This window comes from Ranitomeya variabilis, chromosome 2 (assembly GCF_051348905.1).
Source record: "Ranitomeya variabilis isolate aRanVar5 chromosome 2, aRanVar5.hap1, whole genome shotgun sequence".
NCBI classification, from domain to species: domain Eukaryota; kingdom Metazoa; phylum Chordata; class Amphibia; order Anura; family Dendrobatidae; genus Ranitomeya; species Ranitomeya variabilis.
In genome coordinates, this window is record NC_135233.1 from 977,594,606 (window position 1) to 977,619,715 (window position 25,110).

The 25,110-nt window shown below is 44.5% G+C and overlaps 1 protein-coding gene across 1 annotated transcript in view; it reads left to right on the forward strand.

The window, feature by feature from the left end:
- Positions 1 to 7,755: 7,755 nt before the first annotated feature.
- The window catches only part of SPSB4 (splA/ryanodine receptor domain and SOCS box containing 4), a 200,966-nt gene continuing 183,611 nt past the window's right edge, over positions 7,756 to 25,110 (forward strand). Inside the window, exon 1 of the mRNA XM_077290853.1 lies at positions 7,756 to 8,301. The gene's annotated coding sequence lies outside the window, so the exon portion shown is untranslated. The remainder of the gene's footprint in view (positions 8,302 to 25,110) is intronic.

The following is a 25,110-nucleotide window of genomic DNA, read 5'->3' on the forward strand; positions in this document are numbered from 1 at the left end:
GCAGTGCCATTGAAGGATTTAACAGCACAGACTACACAGTGGTGGAGCAGGGAGAGGTAAGTATTGCAAGTGGTAGAGCACTGTTCGAGCTGGGGGGGGAACACTCTCGTGGGCTGCGGTACTGGCCCAGGGCCCCTCATATTACGACGGTGTGTCTGATGTTGGTTGTGCACCACCACCGTCAGAGACACTTCATTGTACTATGAGGGACCCTGTGCCAGTGCCGTCGCCCAAGAGTGGGCCCACCCACCTGTCCAGGCAAACGGCACTCGCACGGGCGCTTGCGCCAGGTGGTGACCACGGCCCTGTGGAGGGAGTCAGCCCATTTAGGGAGGTATAAAAATGGCCTATGGTGGACATTCAGCAGCTGCAAATGGAGGAATTGGAGAAGTCAGTAAGAGGAGGCCAAAAGCAAGACATTTTTCAGGCAAGCTACGTGTCAGCAGGGGAAGGTGGGGCAAAATAATTTGAAATCCATGATTGGTTCATTTTAATGAAGGATAGATCATCAACATTTTGGGTAGCCAGACGTGTCCTTTTTTCGGTCAGTATTGAACCAGCAGCACTGAAGACTCTTTCGGATAGCACACTAGCAGCAGCTGGGCAAGCGAGCTCCTGTAATGCATATTCTGCCAATTCAGGCCAGGTGTCTATTTTAGATGCCCAGCAATCAAAGGGGAATGACGTGTGAGGGAGAACATCGCTAAGGGCGGAAAAGTAGTTTGTAACCATACTGGACAAATGCTTTCTCCTGTCACTTTGAATCGATGCAGCAGTACCAACCGTTATAACAATAAGCAATAACAACCGTTATATGGTACTGTAAAACAAGGTAGAAGGTGTATATAAACTTGTTGAGAATTTAAATCTCCCTTTTTATTTTGGGGAGACTGAACCACAACTCAGGCCCTGTGCATAAAACAACGCAATCTAAGTGGCAGAAAGTGGCTGGCTGACATACGACAAACTAACAGGACTGTAGTATATCCACTTTGTGAGAATTTGAATCTCACTTTTTTTTTTTTTGAGACTGAACCAAAACTCAGGCCCAGTGTATTAAACAACACAATGTAAGTGGCAGCAAGTGGCTGGAAGATATATGAAAAAATACAAGGACTGTAGTACAATTTCAATCTCCCTACAATGATCTCAGGACAAGTATGGCAGCAATAAAAAGGACTGCTGCACACAAAAGTGTGGACAAATAAACAAGATAACTGTACAGAAAGGAACAACAGGATTTTTGCTTTAAAAAAGCAGTTTGTTTGCACAGCAGCGGTGCAAACAGCAATGCAGCTATCAGGGAGTCTTATAAGGCAGCCTAATAAGCTACAGAGCTGATGCACAAAGATATAGCCTCCACTGTCCCTGCAAAACAAAGGTGGTGTTGGACAGTGGAAATCGCTACAGCACAAGCAGTTTGGGGGTTAATCTTCCCTTCCTAACTATAGCCCTTCTTCTGACGAAGCTGCAGCAACCTCTCCCTATGCTAAGATCGGCAGAAGTAAAATGGTGGTCAGCGTGCATGCCCCTCTATAGCCCGTGACGCCGCAGAAAGCAAGCCAATCACTGTCATGCCCTTCTCTAAGATGGTGGGGACCGAGACCTATGTCATCACACTGCCCACACTCTGCGTCCTCCTTCATTGGCTGAGAAATGGCGCTGAACGCGTCATACGAAACACGACTTTGGCGCGCTGATCGCCGACCGCATGGCCGATCCCACACTAGGATCGGATCGGGTTTCATGAAACCCGACTTTTGCCGAAAGTCAGTGATTTTTGAATTCGTCCGATCCGTTTCGCTCAACCCTTGTGCTTAAAGGGACTCTGTCACCTGAATTTGGAGGGAACAATTTTCAGTCATATGGGCGGGGTTTTCGGGTGTTTGATTCACCCTTTCCTTACCCGCTGGCTGCATGCTAGCTGCAATATTGGATTGAAGTTCATTCTCTGTCCTCCGTAGTACATGCCTGCACAAGGCAATCTTGCCTTACACAGGCGTGTACTATGGAGGACAGAGAATGAACTTTAATCCAATATTGCAGCCAGCATGCAGCCAGCAGGTAAGGAAAGGGTGAATCAAACACCCGAAAACCCCGCCCATATGACTGAAAATTGTTCCCTCCAAATTCAGATGACAGAGTCCCTTTAAAGGGAACCTGTCACCCCGTTTTTTCCGTATGAGATAAAAATACCGTTAAATAGGGCCTGAGCTGTGCATTACAATAGTGTATTTTGTGGACCCTGATTCCCCACCTATGCTGCCGAAATACGTTACCAAAGTCGCCGTTTTCGCCTGTCAATCAGGCTGGTCTGGTCGGATGGGCGTGGTGACATCGCTGTTCCTTCCCCCAGATCTTGCTTATTTTTCCGTTGGTGGCGTAGTGGTTTGCGCATGCCCAAAACCCGAATCCACTTCATAGGTGTGGAAAAAGAGCGCGATCTGCGCTATTCCCCTGGTGATCGGTGGGGGCGGCCATCTTCCTGTGGCCGCGCGTGTGCACATGGAGCGCTCTGCTGCCCGGGGCTTCAGGAAAATGGCCGCGGGATGCCGCGCGTGCGCAGATGGAGATCGCGGCGGCCATTTTCCTGAAGCAGAGTTCGCATCTCGGCTTCAGGAAAATGGCCACCGCGATCTCCATCTGCGCACGCGCGGCATCCCGCGGCCATTTTCCTGAAGCCTCGGGCAGCAGAGCGCTCCATCTGCGCACGCGCGGCCACAGGAAGATGGCCGGCCCTACCGATCACCAGGGGAATAGCGCAGATTGCGCTCTTTTTCCACACCTATGAAGTGGATTCGGGCCTTGGGCATGCACAAACCACTACGCCACCAACGGAAAAATAAGCAAGATCTGGGGGAAGGAACAGCGATGTCACCACGCCCATCCGACCAGACCAGCCTGATTGACAGGCGAAAACGGCGACTTTGGTAACGTATTTCGGCAGCATAGGTGGGGAATCAGGGTCCACAAAATACACTATTGTAATGCACAGCTCAGGCCCTATTTAACGGTATTTTTATCTCATACGGAAAAAACGGGGTGACAGGTTCCCTTTAAAGCTGGATGTGATAGCGGGATGGGATTACTTGATGTTGATGCAAGAAAATTGAATGATGGCAATGCTGGAACCCCTAGATGCAAGTATATTGATATGGTGTGATTTTTGTAGGAAAGGCTGCCATTATACCGATAATGGGGGCTCTGGGTTTCACTACTCAGGGGGATCTATGGATGTTGCTTGCACCTGTCTCTCAGAGCTGACTGTGGCTCTCAAGGCATGGTGTTGGGGATAACTGACAATTCCTAGATGGGAATATTGATCCTGCATTTTTTCGTTATTTTTTTGTAGTGTGAAGGAAGGCGCATAACTCAACCAGGGATTATGTGTGTGTGTGTGTGTATCAGAAAACATTTTGCAGAAGATTTGTTGCAGAATTTTTTTTTATTGAAATACAGTTCCCTTTATCTAAATGGGATTGTTTAGAAATATGTGCATAGACTTCTGCAAACACCATTCATATAAAGAGGGCAGACACAGATTTTCCTGCAATAAATCTGTGGCTTATGAATGTACTCTAATTGAACTCCCATTTTTCCAGCACATAACAATTGCCTTTGATGCTCATGAGGTTCCTAGAGATGACAAATTAGATGTATGAGTACGCAGCATGTCAACTGGTGCTGCTGTCATTCTAGATTTTATTATTTCCAATGAAAAGTGGAACTCTGCAGTATATCTTTGTCTGAAAATTCTACTGTAAAAAATCAAGGAAAGAGTTCTGGGTCTGCAAACAATAGAAAGTCCACAGCAACTGTGTTCAGTATGCAACACAAGATTTTGGATCTCACAGGGATCTTTATCGAATGTTGTGTATTAAACAATATGAAAAAATACATTAATATAGCATTCAGAATATATCATAAGACCAAGTCATCAGGGGACAGCGAAGAAACAGCTCAACACTCTGAAAGCATACAGGTGCTTCTCACAAAATTAGAATATCATCAAAAAGTTAATTTATTTTAGTTCTTCAATACAAAAAGTGAAACTCATATATTATATAGAGTCATTACAAACAGAGTGATCTATTTCAAGTGTTTATTTCTGTTAATGTTGATGATTATGGCCAATGAAAATGCAGTAAGTCATTATCTCAGTAAATTAGAATACTTTATAACACCAGATTAAAAAAAATGATCTTAACATCTGAAATATTGGCCTACTGAAATGTACAGTATGTTCAGTAAATGCACTCAATACTTGATCAGGGCTCCTTTTGATCAATTACTGCATCAATGTGGCATGGCATGGAGCCGATCAGCCTGTGGCACTGCTGAGGTGTTATGGAAGCCCAGGTTGCTTTGATAGCAGCCTTCAACTCGTCTGCATAGCTGGGTCTGGTGTCTCTCCCTCTTGACAATACATCATAGATTCTCTATGGGGTTAAGGTCAGGAGAGTTTTCTTGGCAATCAAGCACAGGGATACTGTTGTTTTTAAAGCAAGTAATGGTACTTTTGGCAGTGTGGACAGGTGCCAAGTACTGCTGGAGAATGAAATTTCCATCTCCAAAAAGCTTGTCAGCAGAGGGAAGCATGAAGTGCTCTAAAATTTCCTGGTAGACGTGTGCTTTGACTTTGGTCTTGATAAAACACAGTGGACCTACACCAGCAGATGATATGGCTCCCAAACCATCACTGATTGTGGAAACTTCACACTAGACCTCCAGCAGCTTGGATTGTGCCCTCTCCACTCTTCCTCCAGACTCTGGGACCTTGACTTCCCAATCAAAATTTAATGCAAACTTTTATTCACTGCAAACATGTATCTATAATACCTCCAAAAATCTAAAACTGTTCACTGACTTATCCAATTGGAGTGAAAAAATGTAAAATTTTACTTTTATCTCTAAATAATTAAATTGTGAATAAACAAGAAAAAAGAATATTCGAAATTGCTCTTATTGTGCTTATGAGCCACAGTAAATGCTTTATATTGACTTGCTGGTACCGAAATAGTAGGGAATTTTGACAGCAACACATTGTATTTTATTGGACACTATCTAGACAGCTTATTGTTTGCGGACAAGAAGGTAACAGTGCTACTGATATTCCCGTAATAGGTGAATATGTTGGGAATGTAATTCCCTATGAGGTAGTCACTGTGGCTAAAGAGCAAACAAACCTGTCAGTGGTTATTAAGCCCAATATTTAGGTATGAGCCAGTCAATATTAAGCATTTACTGTGGCTCATAAGCACAATAAGAGCAACTTTGAATATTTTTGATTATTTAAAAAAATTTCTTGTTTATTGACAATTTAATTATTTAGAAACAAAAGTTATGTTTTACATTTTTTCACTCCAATTGGATAAGTCAGTGAAGAAATGCAAAATTTACTTTCATCTGAAAACAACACCCTGGACCACTGAGCAACAGTCCAGTTCTTTTTCTCCTTGGCCCAGGTAAGACGCTGTTGGGAGTTGTCTATTGGTCATGAGTGGTTTGACACAAGGAATGCGACACTTGTAGCCCATGTCCTGGATACGTCTGTGAGTGGTGGCTCTTGACGCAATGACTCCAGCAGCAGTCCAGTCCTTGTGAATCTCCCCCACATTTTTGAATGGCCTTTTCTTAACAATCCTTTCAAGGCTGCGGTTATCCCAGTTGCTTGTGCACCTTTTTCTACCACACTTTTTCCTTCCACTCAACATTGCATTAATATGCTTGGGTTCAGAGATAGATAGATAGATAGATAGATAGATAGATAGATAGATAGATAGATAGATAGATGGATAGATAGGGCACTATTTTCCTCTGTTGAATGCGTCAGTGATTTTTTTTTAATCTGGAGAGATTTGTACAGATTTTTATGACTGTATTTACCACTTTTTTACAGTTCATAGTGAATGCAGCTGATGTCTACATATAGGATTTATGGACTATAGATATGGATCACTTATAATCTTAAAGGGAACCTGTCACCCCAAAAATCGAGTATGAGCTGCTGCCACCGGCATCAGGGGCTTATCTACAGCATTCTGGAATGCTGCAGATAAGCCCCCAATGTAACCTGAAAGAGAAGAAAAACAGGTTATATTTAGTGATGAGCGAATATACTCGTTACTCGAGATGTCTCGAGCACGCTCGGGTGTCCTCTGAGTATTTTTTAGTGCTCGGAGATTTAGTTTTTCTTGCCGCAGCTGAATGATTTACATCTGTTAGCCAGCATAAGTACATGTGGGGATTCCCTAACAACCAGGCAACCCCCACATGTACTTATGCTGGCTAATAGCTGTAAATCATTCAGCTGCGGCGCTGAAAACTAAATCTCCGAGCACTAAAAAATACTCGGAGGTCACCCGGGCGTGCTCAGGAAATCTCGAGTAACGAGTATATTCGCTCATCACTAGTTATATTATACTCACCCAGGGGCGGTCCCGGTTCGGTTCGGGTCCGATGGGTGTTGCTTTCCAGGTCCAGCTCCTCATATCTTCTTATGATGATGACGTCCTCTTCTTTTCTTCCTGCTACGGCTCCTGCGCAGGCGTACATTGTCTTCCCTGTTGAGGGCAAAGTACTGCAGTGCGCAGGCGCCGGGAAAGGTCAGAGAGGCCCAGCAACTGCGCACTGCAGTACTTTGCTCTGCCTGCAACAGGGAAGACAATGTACGTCTGCGCCGGAGCCACAGCAGGAAGAAAAGGACCTCATCGTATGAAGATGGGAGGCCCCGTACCGGGCCACGACGCCCATCGGACCCAAACCGGGACCGCCCCTGAGTGAGTATAATATAACCTTTTTTCCTTATCTTTCAGGTTACATCGGGGGCTTATCAGAATGCTGCAGATAAGCCCCTGATGCCGGTGGCCGTAGGTCATTCTCGAACTTTGGGGTGACAGGTTCCCTTTAATGATTTATTATCATCATTTAATGTGTCTGGAAAAAAAAAAGTCGTCTGTCTATGATTTTTTGAGAAGCAGTCCAGAAAAAGTAAAAAAAAACTATTTGGCATGCCAAAGTGAGATGATGAAAAAAAAATGGATTTTTAAAATCTGTTTTTACATCATCTGACTTTGGAGTGCTGCCACCATTTAGCTATTTAAGACAGGTAGATAAATAATAGATAGATAGAGGATAGATAGCTAGATAGATAGATAGATAACGTATAGATAGATAACACATAGATAGATAATAGAAAGATAGATAATAGATAGATGATAGATAGATAATATAGATAGATCTATAGATAGATAGATAATAGATATATAGATAGATAATTGATAGACAGATAATAGATAGATAATAGATAGATCGATATAGATAATAGATAGAAAGATAATAGATAGATAGATAGATAGAATCATAGAAAGATAATAGATAGATAATAGATGATAGATAGATGATTGATAGAAAGATAATAAATAGATATATAAATAGATAGATTGGTATTTGATCATAGTGAAGCTTCACTTTTCTACAAAGTTAGAGGACCAATCTAATATTTGAATTGCACTTTCTAATTAGCAGGGTTGCAATGATGAGAGGTCTGTGACACTGCAGACTACATGGCGGGGTCTTGCACGGACCCTGTCACCCCTGCACGGTTCGCCTCCAGCAGACCACCACTTCCACTCTCTGCCAGCTGGTGGGCTCCTCTCATTGTGGGCTCCTCTCATTGTGTGCTGTGCGATGCCTGGGGCACAGGAGGCCGAGTCTGGGCGTCTCCTTGTGCTCCTCACTCCCCGCCATTGGATTAGTGCGCTGGGAGTGATGAGCTCAGCAGGCTCAGCTTTCAGGATGGGGCATTGCTTCAGCAGCAGCAGGCTCTTCCCATCTGGGCTGTCTCACTCCTATGCAGGGGGTGGGGGTGACAAAGGTAATCTTTAACACAAAGCAAAACTGCCCCCATAGGGCTTCACCAAAGGGAAAATCCAAGGAGCCGCAGAAAGCATCCGCCTGTGTGACTGATGGCTGGGCTGGCGCTGTATGCCAGGGAGAGCAGGGGTGCCAGCTAGCTGTGCCTTCCACTCCATGTGTGGCTCCATGAGGGCTGCAGCTGTGCCCTGCGCCTGAGATGGGGGGCTCAGTCCAGCAGTAACTTTAGCAGGACCCCCAGGCTGCTGCCCAGGAGGTGGCAGGAGCAGGCGCTGCACCGTTACGCATTGCACATCTGGACACCGAGCGCGCCGGGGATTTCTCACCTTTTCCAAGGATCCTTTGTACAGTTTTTGTATCTTTTCTGGTCTATGTTGTGTCTTAAGCTGGAAATGACAAGTAGTGGATCTAGCAGCCCATTGTAAGGTAAGCGCTTTGTGTCTGCTCTGAGCCCATGTCTGTCCCTGTGCCACACACAGCTCCACCTTCATCCTCTCCCTACAGTCCCAGCATTTGCCCACCCTGTGCCACATGTCTTCTGTGCCCTTTGTAAGCCTGGCATCCTCCAGGGTCAGGAGGACCCATCACTGGTTTCTGTGTGTTGTGATTGCAGATGTTTAGTAAATAAACTTTGCAACTTTGTGACAACAGAAATGAAGCCAAACAAGTCTACAAAGTGTCGTTGGCATGGTGTGGGTGCAGAAAAGTGGCTGTACTGATGCCTGTCCATAGTTTACAAACTGCTGCCATGTTCTTGTGTTCTCCCATGAGTTTTCTTTGTGTTTTGTGTCTTTGGTGAAGTCTGACGATCCTGTTGTGCACATGGTCTGCTGTGTGGTCATTATCTCTCAGGACCCATCTAAGAACATCGGGAGATTTTTGCTCTTTATATCCATTGTTGTAATGCCTGCCCTAACCCAGCATTACCCTATTGAGGTAAGGGCACCCAGTAGGTGGCATATTAACAGCTCTTTCAGACAAGGCAAAATTGGGCCTGGAGCAATATATTGTGGTGACTGTGTGCTGTGTACTGAACTAGAAAGTGCAATTATCCATTATGACTACTGCACAGCGGTGACTTGGAATAAACCGGACCTTTGTGTGGGTATTAATGTGGCTGCGGGGCACACTGTCGGTTTTTGAGTTTTGAAGCAGCAAGAGGTCATGTAGTTAGACAAGCTTCCTCCTGGTCTAGGCCAGGGGGGCTACGACCGTGGATTAAATTTAGAAATGGATATTGCGCAATGTTGACTGTTCTATGTTTGGACCATGACAGCAATTAGTAAAGACACCATCAGTTTCCAGTTCTGTGTTAATGGTCTGCGATAATATTTGGGCAATAAGGGAATATACTGTATGTATGTATGTATATATATATATATATATATATATATATATATATATAGTATTCTATAGCGCTCTATATATAAATATACATGAGTGTATACGGATACATAAACCGTGTGCGTGTTTCACAACAGTTGGGGGTCAAGTACAGAAAACTTACGGAGGTGCCATTCTCTGAAGGATGCAGAGTCTTTTTCAATCTAAGTCCCCTTTGTAAAGGCCAGCAAAATCTCCCATATGTTTAGGCGTGCAGTCACTTTTCTTCCAACACTATAGACCCAGCATCCCAGTCATATTAATGGAAACCCCAGTGGTATTTTCCCTAGATCACAGAACCCCACTTAATACATGAAGCCTACCGTAACACACTTTTCTGGGGATGTCACCCAGCTTAGGGTTGTTAGAATTTAGCATTGTTATACTGGGTTCTATAACTCTTTATCCATCGATTTTTAGTGCCGGTTTTTACTGTTGTTCTGGCATTATATTCACGTGACCAGTGACGATAGGACTGCAGAGCATGTAATTGGAGATAAGCATTTAATAATGCAATTATCCAGATACACTGACTATGTAAACATGGTTTATAAACCATTCAGTGGCTAAGGGATCTCTCTGTGCATAAATGGCTGATTGTGATACTTAGATATAAATGTTAGACCCTCAATAGCAGACCACTAGAGGAGGTCTTTAGTCTAGTTAGACAGGATTTAGGACCTCTGACCTCCGGTGCTTTATAAGAAGACCACATACATTGGGTGATGGCAGCCATTGTCAGGTACATAGACACTTCCCATTGGAATGAACAAACAGAACTGAATCTTGAATTCTCGGCATCTGCTCAGTTTATGGAACCATTAGGCCTGTCTAGCTGGCGGTGATCTGTGGGTCCAATCAGGCCCGTGGCCTAATATTTCTGTCCTTGAGTTTCTGCGTCATTTATTCACGTTTTAGAAGTATAGTTTGTTACAAAAAATAAAATTCCATTTGGAGAACACTTACACCATGCCCGTATGTGGTCTTACAATGGCTGCTGCCCTTGGGTTTCACTGTTGTCTGTTCTTCTCTCCCACTCTCCTGACAAATCTCCCATAACAAACATGGTGCAACAAATACTCTTTGTATCTGTGCATTAGGACCGGATATTTCATTTATAATTATTTATTATTATTATTATTATTTTTTTTGACACATTAACAGGCTGTAGAGCTTCATTTACAGTGCCATGGTGCCTCCTTAAAGCCAGAGTCCCATTAACAGCGTTAGTCAACATATTCAATAAAATAGCGCAGCGGTCTCATCCCATCTCCAACACCTCTGCGCTCTGCCAAAAAGTGACAGCCAATAAACTGCCACTTACACGTCACGTCCTCTCCTGGAGGTCACTGAGTTTGGAGGAGCAGTCTGCTTTTGTTGGACAGATTTCTTGCTTCATGGGGGAGTTGGGTGCCTTAATGGAAATTTGGATGGTTTCTTTTATTTTTCACAAAAGTGGAGATTTAGGCCCCAATTCATTAAATGGCTTTCTCCAAAATTTTTAAAACTGTTTCAAATGTCAAGAAAAAATTTGTGCAACTTGTAATTTTTAGACTGATCTTGTTTCGGTAACTTTGTAAAAAGTGGGCAGAGCTTCATGGGCAATGGGGCCGGACGAAGGGCAGCCAGCAGAATTACCATAATTACGGCGTATAATGACAGTCGCTGACTGGGGTATGTTTCATGTAGTAGTGGACGGCAGCCCAAACGTAGCAAATTAAGAGGAACATGCATCTTTACTGCAGCAAAGTCTTAAGATGGTGTGCAAAACGCTAGTCTTGGGTGGTCAAGCCGTTAATTTAAAGGGAACCTGTCTTGTCAAAAAATGTTATTAACCTGCAGATGTGGAGTGGATTAGTAGCGTTGATAATCTGCCCAGTGCCCACACTGAGACCTGACTGCCAGAAGGAAATGAACTTCAGTCACTGATCAGTACATAGTGACTCATAAGTACAGAGCCGGCTATCAGTCAGTGACGGTGCGTGGTTACAGCTGCCACTCACTGTGCACTGAGCGGTTCCAGCAATGTCTCTATGACTGAAAGCGGAGGCTTCTGGGAGGAGTTAAGGTAATTTCTTCCTGGCAGTGGGGCTTTCAGTGCGGCGGCTTTAGACTGCGATTACTCTGCAGATTATCCCAATATCTGCGGGTTAATAGCATTTTGGGACATGACAGCTTCCCTTTAAACTTAACATCATGTTCTAAACCGATACAAAATAACTGAAAAACTGCAATTTTGAAAGTGGATCTCTCACCAGATTTCACAATATAAATTGGATTTATAAATTAAATTAAAAGCCAGAATTAAGTTATACAGTTTAATATTAAAATGAGCATTTAATTTTTTAGTATTGTAAAGTCTTTCTGGCATGGATTTGTAAGGTAAGTACACCACCCTCATCAGTTGTAAGATCTGTTTAATATTGTGTGCAGATTGTATGGTGAAATCCGGTGACAGATCCTCGTTCACGGTTCCAAGATTGCCTGCATTGTAGCAGCAGTGTGTGAACTGGCCTATACATGCACTGCTCGTCACAGTAATGAGCAGTGAGGCCAGAGAGTTTGCTGCATTAATCAGATAGAGAGATTGAATTTGTGATAGCATTTTCTTCTTGAGGAACACATGCAGCACTCTTTTGGCCTTGCGATATAATGCAGCACTGTGCTCTTGTTGACAAAGATGAGCCTCTTCTAAATTGTCAATTCACTTAGACTTGACAGCATTGTTAATGCCGCTGCTGCGTGCCAGGGCGGTTACAGTGTATTGCAGGGTTTTCCAATAGCAATGGACAACGCTCAAATGAGAAAATACAATAGATACTGTAGAGGCGTACTGGTCACCACAGATGACCTCACGGAGGCTTCAGGAACCAATATCTATGTCCCTGAACTGACCGTCATGGCGTAGACTTGACTTCAACACACCTAATGGCAACCTATCATCTATTTATTGAAGTGTGTAAATTATTGCCTGGATGTACTGTGACATATGGAGATGAGTGTCATGGAGAATTGGAATCTAGGTCTGCCCCATCTGTCTTCTGTCATTAGGGAAAAGATATGTAAAAACCAAAAATAAAAATCCAATGATTGAAAACATCCCTGTATTTTATCATAGGCCTTTAATTCGGGTAACGAGGGATCAACATTTTCTGTCTCGCCTAATAATTCAGATTGAAAGACATGAACCCAAAACATGGTTTATTGTGCAATATTCATTTTGTGCATTGGTGGACACTGAAAGTGTACTGGCGTTAATTTCTGCAGCCGGCTCAATTCCTTAGTCCAATGGCTGCCATTGGATGTTACTTCCTTATGCATGAAAATCAGCGTGGCCTCCAGCCATTGAACAAGAAGTCATATGACATTACATAACTGTGGATGAGGCAGCGCATATACATTTGCCTGTGTTCGTGTGGCTTGTTCTATGGGCAGGTGCACATCCGAGAGACTCGGCCAATTATGCAAATGACAATATGATTACACGCTGATCAGAGTTTGATCAGTGTCAGCACAATGTGATATGATTCTCTCAGATGTCACACACTGATCAGAGTTTTATCAGCACAGTGTTAGGGGTCGAGTTCCCGCCTCTGCACGGGGGGAATCTCAGGCCATCTCTGCTGCAGTCTCCCATTCTTCTCCTGCCTCAGTGGAGCCTGCTCAGCCGAGACATCGGTCCCAGCATCTCGCTCAGTCTGACTCTGTACAGAGAGTTACTGCTGCTTTTCCAGCTTCTGCCATTGAAGTCTGTGCTGGGCAGCGGCGAGCAGACACTTCTGGGACTAAGTCCTGCTTTTCTTGTTCTGAGCATGCCCAGAGTAAGATGTCTCAGTGGAGATCGAGGGTCACATGATCAGACACTGCAGCTAAGGCCATTGGTCCTTCAGGAAGGTCCTGTAGGTGCTCACGCTCTGTGGCAGCCTCTCATTGGTCCTTCTAGGAAGGTCCTGTACGTGCTGCAACTATTTAAGGCTTGAATGGCCGCACGGCCATGTATTGTTCTATGTTGTACTTTGCGCCAGTGTGGTCACGTATGTTTGTGTTCAGGGACCCGGCTGAAATAAGCCCCTAGAATGCTGGCACCTCCGGCGAGGAGTTTGTGTGTTTGAGTATTCAGGGACCTGGCTGAAATAAGGCCCTAGCATGCTGGCACCTCCGGCGAGGAGTTTTGTGTACATGCATGACCACTGACTGCTCTCGTTTGGGTAGTTAGCCTGTGCCACTGTGAAGTTTAACAGGGCGCAGTGCTTTGAGTTCACGGCTGCTCTGTGAAGTAACAGAGGTAGCTCATACCGCCATTTAGTTCCGCTACTTGCTAGCAGCAGGTTCTCCTGCACGGTGGACCCCAGGCTGCGAACGCATATATTATAATAAAGTCTCTATATCCATTTGGAGCGTTCCGCTAGCCCTAACACACAGTGTGATCTGATTCTCTCGGATGTCACACGCTGATCAGAGTTTGATCAGTGTCAGCACAGTGAGATCTGATTCTCTCGGATGGCACACGCTGATTAGAGTTTTATCAGCACAGTGTGATCTGATTCTCTCGGATGTCACACGCTGATCAGAGTTTGATCAACGTCAGCACAGTGTGATCTGACTCTCTCGGATGTCACACACTGATCAGAGTTTGATCAGTGTCAGCACAGTGTGATCTGTTTCTCGGATGTCACACGCTGATCAGAGTTTAATCAGCACAGTGTGATCTGATTCTCTCGGATGTCACACTCTGATCAGAGTTTCATCAGTGTCAGCACAGTGTGATCTGATTCTCTCAGCTGTCACACACTGATCAGAGTTTTATCAGCATAGTGTGATCTGATTCTCTCGGATGTCACACGCTGATCATAGTTTGATCAGTGTCAGCACAGTGTGATCTGATTCTCTCAGATGTCACACGCTGATCAGAGTTTGATCAGTGTCAGCACAGTGTAATCTGATTCTCTCGGATGTCACACGCTGATCATAGTTTGATCAGTGTCAGCACAGTGTGATATGATTCTCTCAGATGTCACACGCTGATCAGAGTTTTATCAGCACAGTGTGATCTGATTCTCTCAGATGTCACATGCTGATCAGAGGGTGATCAGTGTCAGCACAGTGTGATCTGATTCTCTTGGATGTCTCACGCTAATTAGAGTTTTATCAGCACAGTGTGATCTGATTCTCTCGGATGTCACAATCTGATCAGAGTTTGATCAGTGTCAGCACAGTGTGATCTGATTCTCTTGGATGTCTCACGCTAATTAGAGTTTTATCAGCACAGTGTGATCTGATTCTCTCAGATGTCACACGCTGATCAGAGTTTAATCAGTGTCAGCACAGTGTGATCTGATTCTCTCGGATGTCACACACTGATCAGAGCTTTATCAGCACAGTGTGATCTGATTCTCTCGGATGTCAAACGCTGATCAGAGTTTGATCAGTGTCAGCACAGTGTGATCTGATTCTCTCAGATGTCACACGCTGATCAGAGTTTGATCAGTGTCAGCACAGTGTGATCTGATTCTTTTGGACGTCACACGCTGATTAGAGTTTTATCAGCACAGTGTGATCTGATTCTCTCGGATGTCACACGCTGATCAGAGTTTGATCAGCGTCAGCACAGTGTGATCTGACTCTCTCGGATGTCACATGCTGATCAGAGTTTGATCAGTGTCAGCACAGTGTGATGTCATTCTCTGGGATGTCACACGCTGATCAGAGTTTTATCAGCACAGTGTGATCTGATTCTCTCAGATGTCACATGCTGATCAGAGTTTGATCAGTGTCAGCACAGTGTGATGTCATTCTCTGGGATGTCACACGCTGATCAGAGTTTTATCAGCACAGTGTGATGTGATTCTCTTGGATGTCACACACTGATCAGAGTGTGATCAGTGTCAGCACAGTCTGATCTGATTCTCTCGGATGAGGGGATCGGTTCCCACTTTAAAGACAAGATGGAGAATTAATTTCTCCATCTTCTTCATTGTGTCAATCAGACAGCACTCAGATGTCCTCCAAGTGCAGTCTGATGACTTCCACACACTCATTGACTTGCATGGCCAAGTTTGACCAAACTCGGACATGTGTGCGGCCCCATAGAATAGCATTGGTCCGTGTGCGATCCAATGTTTTGTCAGATCGCTCTCGGAGGGAAAATTCAGTGATGTTAGTGAGCCCTTAGTGTTGTAGCTCCTTTGTAATCTTCAATCTCAGGAAGTTTGGCCTGTGACCTATATTCATTTCCATCCCTGATGTAAAGTAAATCAGCTCCGCATAAACTGACTTCTTGGTGATCTTGTTTGGGCTGTGTGCACACAGCACTGCTGTGCACAGAATGGCAGTGAGACAGACCAGGTGTTTACAGTAGTATACATGCAAAATCTAGGCACTGGGTTGTCCCATGTTCTGTCATCAAGAGCGTATTACTCTGCTGCCTACTAGCTTTTGTCTTGACAAGGAAAAGAGGGGGGTGCTCTCTCGGTTGATTGACAGTTCAGGATTGCAGCTTTGTTCTGACTCTAGCTTAAACTGCGCGGTCTGTGATGATGCAAGCAAAATCAGCTTTGTTTCTGCAGCATGGAGTGATCTGGCCGGCTTCAGAGCAGTGCTTGTAAAGCCTATTCGAAAGAACTTAAAAGCTCCTTGCCTAGTAGACAGACCATCGGTGATAGACTGCAGAGATGGCAAGAAATGGTGAACAAGAAAGTAAAAAATTCCTCTGTGCTTGAGAATGGAGAGGATTTTTAATTTAAAAAAAAGGGTTGTTACAAGCATTTTAGGAGGATGACACAATTTTGTTAAGGATTTATGTATTCGTGTATGTGCAGAGACTAAGTTATTGACAAAGATATTGGCTACTGCCAGGTATGGCTGGGATACATTTGAGATGGCGATGAACTGAAAATTCAACCTACTCAGATCAATGATGACTCAAATTCAGCAACATCACCGGAAGTCAATAGGAGAATAGCCATGGGCACATCAGCAATGAAGTCAGTGGGGAAGAGCTTCAACTCTATGAACATTTCACTGGCGAAGAAGACACATCTCATGCATAGTTTGGTCTTTTCGGTGGTAACATACCGATGTGAAACCTGGATGATAAAGAAACAAGACAGACGAAGAATCAACGCCTTCGAAATGTGGTGCTGCAGAAAGATATTATCAATGTCATGGATGGCAAGAAGAAGAGCAAATAAATCAATTTTGGAATAAATCAAGCCAGTCATGTCACTTGAAGCAAGATCACCAAGCTATGACTTGTCTACTTTGGACGACACATCATACGAAGAGAGCAATCACTGGAGAAGGACATCATGGTCGGAAGAATAGACGGAACACGATGATGAGGAAGACCAGCAACCTGATGGCTTGATACAACAGAGGAGAAGACTCTGGACCTGTCTAGGGTTGCATAAGCTCGATCTTCCTACAGAGCGTTCATCCATCAAGTCGCTATGACTCGGGATCAAACCGAAGGTTATTAAAAAAAATGTGCAGAGATAATTCTCTCATAGATGTAATACCGCTGTACATAACGCAGTCAGTATGAGCATGCAACCATGTTCAATGTCAAATCCAGCAGAAAAAGCCTCTGTAAAAACACAGAAGTACAATGGAGGCCCTGTGTGCTGCTAATGGATCCCTTTCATGTCAAGGTAGAAAACAAAGCTGTGATGTGGCCGTGGACATTGGCCTCTAAATACCATGTTACGTCTAAAGAGAAAGATGTTTCCCATGATAGTCGTATGCCAGAGGATATCATTACACACAGTTCCCTTTATATGCTGTGCTGTACTGTGTAATCAGATGATAACAGGGGATCCCCGCCTCGGGACGCCCCTCATGCTGTGTAATTATTCGATTTCTCTTAATTAAAACTGACAGTATGGTCACACCCTAAAAAACTCTTCAATGGCAGAATCATTTAGAAAATAACCATTTGTAACAAGAATACTCTGCGCATTTTCAGCTGTGTCACTCCTATTGTGTAGAGACATCCTTTCTCAGCAGTCGGCTGTCACGCGAGGATTTAGGAAGCATCTTGTATTTGCAAATGTAGGTAAATAATTAACTTGTCGATGGCGGCTGCAGTCTGATGGGTATGGATTCTTAGGGATCCTGAGTCGAGTATTTTGTAACAATAGAATCGTACAGATAGATTGCTGGTTACATTCTGACATTTTAGCCCTACGTCACAGGCAGAATGCACAGGATATTTGTTATCTATTGTAGCGCACACATACAGTGGGGAAATAAGTGCACCCTATATTCACCCAGTATACAGAGCGCGCACCTTCAGGTAAATACACCTGTAACAATAGCAATCCTTCCCGAAAAGCTGGTGTGTAATTCCTGCCCCACTACTTCTTCAGCAGAACTCTGAGTAATGTATAATGGGGGCTCTCGTTTTGACAGATCCAGCAATTTTCACCCTGACCGCTGAACCTAAAGCTGGCCACGCGCATCAGATGGCTGTCGGCCAAATAATGATTTAGCTGAACGTTCATCCAACACGTATCTCAGCGGACTCTCACATATGTACATAGGGGGGCTCACTCGGCCAACGGCCCCCATACGCATTACACTGTTGGCCAAATTCCCTTGATAGTGGCGGGGTTGTCTGACATTAGTCTGGTGTTTACAGGGGAAGTTACACTAGGCCTGGACTTCCTCTTCTACTCTTGGATAATGGCAGTAATACAATGACCAACACGCTGTTTGTAATGATGTCTTATATGAGCGTATTCTAAGAAAGAGGCAAAGGTTCGCGTGAATGGAGGTGTAGGAAGGGAAGCATTAACATCACGCATTGTGAATTGTGCATTCCTGTATTATCTACTGTCTATAGAGATGTAATCTTACCTGTGATGATAATGAGACCGCTGAAAAGTGATCTGTACAGAACAGGAAGTTTGAGTCTAGTTGAAAACGTAGTGGCTAGGGTGAAAATTGCAAGATTTCTGATTATTTTTAGATTTACATTTTACATTGACATTATCAAAAATTAGCAAAGTTTAGTCTGAGGCTCTATTGTTGACTCAATAAGTATTAAACCCCAAGAGTGATTTATCCCATTGGAAGTCAGTGAGGTCCATTTGGATCTGTGAAGATCAGATATGTCATGGTTACATCTTACCCAAAACCTATAATGTCCATGTGAACAGAAGCATAAACCGAAATCATTGTAAGAGTCCAGTCTCCATTTATACAGTTTATTTGCTCCTGCAGTAATGCACCGTTCTATGGCACATCTGTAGTGATGTCCTGCGTACTGTGGACTATTGGCCCCTTCACTATGGCCGTATACAGGACATCAGTTAGTAACCTGGAATCAAATATTACTTCACAAGTCACTTGGCGCACAGACATATTGGAAAGGGGGCTCTTTTCTAAAACTCAATTACTGATTTTATATTGATATACACTGTCAAAAAATAAACTTGGAAAATCCCTTTAATGTTTAAAGGGGTTGTCGTGGACTTTTATATTGGTGGCCTATTCTTAGGATAGGTCATCAATGTCTGGTCGGTGGGGGAGCGATAACCAGCACCCCGTCAATCATCTGTTCCTGGTGACTACCGCAGCTGGATGGTCTCAGTTACGGAGCAGAAATACACAGCTCCGTCAGCTACCTAGTGGCCGCGACCAGGTACGGCACACTTACCCCCTATTGGTTTGAACATGGGTGGATGTGCAATACCTGGCTGGAGCAAATCCGGCTATCATCAGCATCGGGAACAGCTGATCGCTAGGGGTTCCATGGGTTGCACCTCCACTGATTAAGATTTTGATGACCTATTCTAAGGCCATCAATATAATACTCCTGGACAATCACTTTAAGACTTTAGAAACCCAGACAAATGACAAATTAGGATCAACAATCCCCTTATACATTACATATTAGGCGTATTTGGGTATGCTGTCTGTGAAACTAGTTTTTTCACACCATTATGGAAAATGTTATCTGGCTTTGGTTTTATCTTAGACATTCATGACTTTGCTGAATCTATATTCATTTTTTTAAAAATGTAATTGGAAATACTGAACCAGATGAAAGACTTCCTTGTTAAAAAAAAAAAAAAAAAATTGTGTTGGCGTGTCTCCATTAGAGACCTGTGAAGCCTGTAAGAAAGCTCCAGTAGGATAAGCAGTCATGCTGAATGGGGTCAGTGCTGGAAGACGGATTCGTCTCATCATGATGAGATGGAGCCAGGTTGTCAGCGCTGTCGTTGGGCCAGCAGTCGCTGAATTGCACTGCATGTGTTAATTGCTGTACTGGCAGAGATGGAGCGTAGAAGAAAAGGGGGTGTCACAAAACCATAATTAACTGCTCATATGAATCATGTTTTAGACTTTTTTGGGGTTTCCTGTAATAATTGATGAGATCATGGAAATGAATTGGGCTTGGGTTTGCTGCTTGTTAATAAATGAATGGTGCTGTCAGCTGCTCATCATAGTGTGGCAGCCCAGGCATTGCGTCACGGTGTACATGCCAACTTGGGAGAGGACTCACACATGGCCTCGTATTTATTTAGAGCGACGCAGTTTTGCAGCAAGTCCGCCATGTCCAATAGTTTCAATGATCTGGAAATAACACTCATGTTTAGGCAGTAAAAAGAAAAATGACATCTATAAGATGAAGAATAACCTTATTTACATGTAGTGCCAATATCTGGTTCAGCTGACTGTTCTCTCAGGCATAGTGTATGACCAGTCTATGGCGATTAGTGTTATGAAAAACATATTATCCAATAGATCTTAAAGGGATGCTCCAGTAAAACATAAGTATATGCCCGTGTGCTTAAAGCGAATCTATCACCAGGTTTTTGCTACCTCATCTGAGAGAATATTGTAAAAGAGACCCTGATTCCAAAGATGTATCACTTAGTTTACTGGGTGCACCAGTTCTGACACAATCACAGATTTTAGATGTAGCAGAGCTCAGCAAGTTAGCCCCACCCACACCAGGCTCTCTATGTACACTGTGTATTGACAGTGAGCTGCTTATCACAGTAGGGGACGTGGTCAGACTAGCAGTGTCATGAGCTGTATTTAGGGAAGTGATAGTCTCCTGGTGATAAATTCTTCATTGTAAGTAAACAGCAGCACACAGGCAAATAAGTGACACAACACTGAAATCTGTGTTTCAGCCTCTATCTTCTGTTGTCTGCAGATTACATAGCAAAAACCTGCTGATAAATTCCCTTTAAAGTAGTAAGTTATATAGTAAGTTATATAGCTTACTAATGCAGTTCTAGAGTTACAGTTGCTTGGTCTGTTGCCATCCCCTCTGGATCTGCCTTGGACAGTCCTACTTTCAGTCCTGTGCTCGATACAGGAGACTTTCCTGACCAATGCTGTGTGTAAAGGGGGCTGGCTAACTGCTTACTTCATAAGCCAGCCCCCTTTCTCTGGCTGTATATTTAGCTTATTTGACACATACGGTATATGTATTTTATCTTGAGTCTTGTATAAATATTTTTTCTCACTGTACTGTTATTGTCAGTCTTTTCCATCATCCTTTTACTGCTGTTTGTTAAAGGTAAGGTACCGCGTTTGTAGATCATTAATAAATCACTGTAATGTAGCATAACATGCTGCTATAACCAAGTTTTAAATGCATGTGAAACAGATTTCGTGTGTTATATGTGTTTAAAGAAGGAACTGGGGGCTGACATCTTGGTTTTGCAGCAGTAGCAGGGCACTAACAGTGTCATTTTACAGCACCCCATGGACATAGGAGATAATAGACCGGCGAGGACCCTATCTATAACATTGGAGAGGTGTTAGCAGTGAGCTGGGCACGCCTCTGTGGGCTGCACAACTCACTGCTGTTGGTGTGACTAGCTGCCATTTTATTATAGCCCAGTGCTCTCTGCCCAGCTCCACTTACTCTCTATCACAGGAGCTCCATTCCCAGCCTGCAGAGAGAGGTGACACCTGACACCTGTCTCTGCCATACAATGTATCTCTCCCCTCCCTCCACAATGCCTGGCCATTCACTGCAGACCTGGAGCTCCTTCTTATCTTACTGAGGGATGAGGCACAGACAGCTCTGCACAGACAATGCTGCTCCATACATAAACACCACATAAACTAACTGTGCTTCTGATGCAGTAACTGCTGGTGATAGCAGATCACAGGGCAGTCACACACAAAATGGCTCTGCCCTGTGATGCTGCTCTTCATTCTGCCCCAGGGATATTAGACCACCCAAAAGGGGAGGGAAATGCTGATGTCAGCAGGTACTGCCCAGATTTTCCAGCTAACAGTAAAGCTGGTAAGTCTTACTATAGCTGCTTGAGGTCTAAAACGGAAAATGCTCCCCCTAGTGGTCAATATATATATTTGTAAGAAAATATATAATATTATTCATATAGAAATGTTTGCAAACAGTGCAAACATTGCATTAATACATTTTATTTACTATTTTAAGCTTAATTTCACAAAAAAACAAACTACAAGAAAACTGGTGGCACCTTCCCTTTAAATGGCCAATACAGGATCTTTGCTGTTCAGAGTGTAGTCTTTATTATCAGGCCTCAAGTACCAGGCATTTTAATTAGCAGAGTGCAAACAAATGAGAGAATACCTTTCAATCGTCTCCGAACAAGCGGAGACTGCGGAGCAGCAATATTGTTCTGTGGATTAAGAATTCTGTTTACACTTAACGAGCCAAACAATCTACCGTAGGAAAAGTACAAATGTTTATGTGCGGACGGTCAGGTCGTCGGTGATGTGCGGGGCTTTTATTGTTCAGCTTTGCTCTTTTACAGTAGTTTGTGAGAATTAGATAAAAAAAACAGATGTTTTACATTGAAATTTAAGCTGAGGCCATTTTACCACGCTGACACAACGCTGTAGGAAACGGCACCAACGTAGGAAATAGCAGCTTGCTCTGATTATTGCATTTTTCAGGCATTTTATAATGAGTTTTCCCTTCTTTTATGCATTTTTGGTGCAGATTTGATGCATGGTTTTTTTAAATACCCGTATATACTCAAGTATAAGCCGACCCGAGTATAAGCCGACCCCCCTAATTTTGCCACAAAAAACTGGGAAAACTTATTGACTCGAGTATAAGCCTAGGGTGGAAAATGCAGCAGGTACCGGTGAATTTCAAAATTAAAAATAGATACTCCATACCGTTCATTATGGCCCCATAGATGCTCCACATAAAGCTTTGCCACATATAATGCTCTGCACCGTTCATTATGGCCCCATAGATGCTCCACATAAAGCTGTGCCATATATACAATGCTCTGCACCGTTGCCCCATAGCTGTGCCATACATATAGTGCTCTGCACCGTTGCCCCATAGCTGTGCCATATATATAGTGCTCTGCACCGTTGCCCCATAGCTGTGCCATATAGTGCTCTGCACCGTTGCCCCATAGCTGTGCCATATATATAGTGCTCTGCACCGTTGCCCCATAGCTGTGCCATATAGTGCTCTGCACCGTTGCCCCATAGCTGTGCCATATAGTGCTCTGCACCGTTGCCCCATAGCTGTGCCATATAGTGCTCTGCACCGTTATTGCCCCATAGCTGTGCCATATAGTGCTCTGCACCGTTGCCCCATAGCTGTGCCATATAGTGCTCTGCACCGTTGCCCCATAGCTGTGCCATATAGTGCTCTGCACCGTTATTGCCCCATAGCTGTGCCATATAGTGCTCTGCACCATTGCCCCATAGCTGTGCCATATAGTGCTCTGCACCGTTGCCCCATAGCTGTGCCATATAGTGCTCTGCACCGTTGCCCCATAGCTGTGCCATATAGTGCTCTGCACCGTTGCCCCATAGCTGTGCCATATAGTGCTCTGCACCGTTATTGCCCCATAGCTGTGCCATATAGTGCTCTGCACCGTTGCCCCATAGCTGTGCCATATAGTGCTCTGCACCGTTGCCCCATAGCTGTGCCATATAGTGCTCTGCACCGTTATTGCCCCATAGCTGTGCCATATAGTGCTCTGCACCATTGCCCCATAGCTGTGCCATATAGTGCTCTGCACCGTTGCCCCATAGCTGTGCCATATAGTGCTCTGCACCGTTATTGCCCCATAGCTGTGCCATATAGTGCTCTGCACTGTTGCCCCATAGCTGTGCCATATAGTGCTCTGCACCGTTGCCCCATAGCTGTGCCATATAGTGCTCTGCACCGTCCATTATTGCCCCATAGCTGTGCTGCTGCTGCTGCAATAAAATAATAAAACACATACTCACCTCTCTTGCTTGCAGCTCCTCAGCGTCCCGTCCCGGCGTCTCTCCGCACTGACTGATCAGGCAGAGGGCGGCGCGCACACTATATGCGTCATCGCGCCCTCTGACCTGCACAGTCAGTGCGGAGAGAGAGACGCCGGGAAGATGGCGCGGCGCCCGGCGTGTGGAATGAGGACAGGTGAATATGTCATACTTACATGCTCCCGGCGTCCCGCTCCTTCCCCCGGACAGCTGGTCTCCGGGTGCCGCAGCCTCTTCCTCTATCAGCGGTCACCGGCACCGCTGATTAGAGAAATGAATTATGCGGCTCCGCCCCTATGGGAGTGGAGTCCTTATTCATTTCTCTAATGAGCGGTCCCACGTGACCGCTGTACAGGGGAAGAGCTGTGGCACCCGGAGACCGTGTGACGGGCAGGGGGAGCGACAGGATCGCCGGGACTAGGTAAGTATACCTCAGCGCCCTCTCCCCCTCACCCGCCGACCCCACCACCGATCATGACTCGAGTATAAGCCGAGAGGGGCACTTTCAGCCCAAAAATTTGGGCTGAAAATCTCGGCTTATACTCAAGTATATACGGTACTTTTTCAGTGCTTAAATGTTGGAATTACACACTTAAAAATGCAATTGTGTTTTGTAAATGCATTTTTTAAGGCTCCTCCAGAAATTTATAGGGAAAAATGTACACCAAAAACTTATATAGTTCCATAGTGTTCCATGAAATGACCTTAACTTTGTACTGTTCTGGATAGAATAATTTCTTTAAAAAAAAAACCTTTGGTGCAAGCCGGCCTTCTGAGCCGCTCTTAGCGCCCACATTCATTATGACACACTCTGTATGCCCACATGTGATAAAGGGGACTTCATTACTAAGCCAGCACCCTTCTCACTACTGAGGGCTTATTGTGACGGGCCAATAATAGGGAAATAAGCAGTAATGGGAAAACTGTTTCCCTATTAGTGGCCCTTCTAGAAGGGCCAGCAAACACCCGCCAAATGAGCAAAATGTAAGGTTAAAAATCATCCTTATCAGCAGCACATCGTCCTGTGTAAAAAAAAGTGATGTGCTGCTGATGAAATGATGTTCTGTGCGCACAGAATGATCATATTAAAGGGAACCTGTCACCACGTTTTTGGAAGATGGGATAAAAATAGCGTTAAATAGGGGCAGAGGTGGGCATTACATTAGTGTGTTTGTTATGCGTTTATTACCCACCTAAGTTGCCGAAATACCTTTGCAAAGTCTCCGTTTTCACCTGTCAATCAGGCTGGTCTGGTCAAAAGGGCGTCTTGTCTTCCCCCAGATTTTGCGTAGTTTTCCGTTGGTGGCGTAGTGGTGTGCGCATGCCCAAGGTCCCGAATCCTCTGCCAGGGGATTTAAAAAAGCGCGCTGTTCGTGATTTCATTTGTGATCGGTGGGCGCGGCCATCTTCCTTTGGCCGCGCGTGCGCAGAAGCGGCGCTCTGCTGGCCGCGGCTTCAGGATAATGGCTGCGGGATGCCGCGCGTGCGCAGATGGATATCGCGGCCATTTTCCTGAAGCCGCGGCCAGCAGAGCGCCGCTTCTGCGCACGCGCGGCCAAAGGAAGATGGCCGCGCCCACCGATCACCAAGGAAATAACGAACAGCGCGCTCTTTTAA